The sequence below is a fragment of the Chelon labrosus genome, assembly GCF_963514085.1.
Source record: "Chelon labrosus genome assembly, chromosome: 14".
In the NCBI taxonomy this organism is placed as follows: Eukaryota; Metazoa; Chordata; class Actinopteri; order Mugiliformes; family Mugilidae; genus Chelon; species Chelon labrosus.
Window position 1 is genome coordinate 7958181 of NC_140347.1, and position 932 is coordinate 7959112.

Consider the following 932-nt stretch of genomic DNA (forward strand, 5'->3'; position numbering starts at 1 on the left):
ATAAAATATTTGCTGTGTCATTCGCCCACACTTAGAATATAATAAGATGCAATTTTTATTTTTTCCGCAGCATTTTTACCCCAACTTTTAACCATTATCTGACCTTGTTACCTTCTTTACAAATTAGGATTTAAACTGGGTTTTATACCATTTTTATTTCTCAGTATGTTCACGCACATCTACATTTTCATTGCACTTACTTAAATTAAAGTCTTATTTTTAATCTCTTTAGGTGCGTTTATTTTTCTCGCTGAGGGTCCATAAGATCTTCTATTATTCTCTGCTTGCAGATCCATCAAGCCATAATTAATTTAACCAGTTTCAACTCTCAGAAACCTCACCTTCACAACTCTCTAAACCACACTTACTTTGTTTTACTGCTATTTCCAAGATTGAGAATTAAGTCTGTTTTATTTTTCTGTTTGCCACTAAACTTACCTTTCTTGATAAATCTGCAGCTGTGGAACATACTCGGAAAAGATATTTCATAAATATATTTACAAAAAAAATAAGAAGAAACACTCAGCTCTACAGATCAGAAACTTGCAATTCTACAGAGCAGAAACTGCAATTCAACAGTTGAGAAATAAACAACTCTACAGATCAGAAACATGCAGCTCTATGGATCAGAAATGTACAATTCAACAGTTGAGAAACACGCAGCTCAACAGTTGAGAAACACGCAGCTCAACAGTTGAGAAACACGCAGCTCAACGGATCAGAAACACGCAGCTCAACGGATCAGAAACACGCAGCTCTACGGATCAGAAACACGCAGCTCTACGGATCAGAAACACGCAGCTCAACAGATCAGAAAGACTCACAGAAAGGCAAGGGAAAGGGAAATGTTTGTTTTTCCACATAAGTTGCTAAAAACATCTGAATTTGTGACAGTGGTGGATATTAACGACAACCAGAAAAAAAGGTGAAAA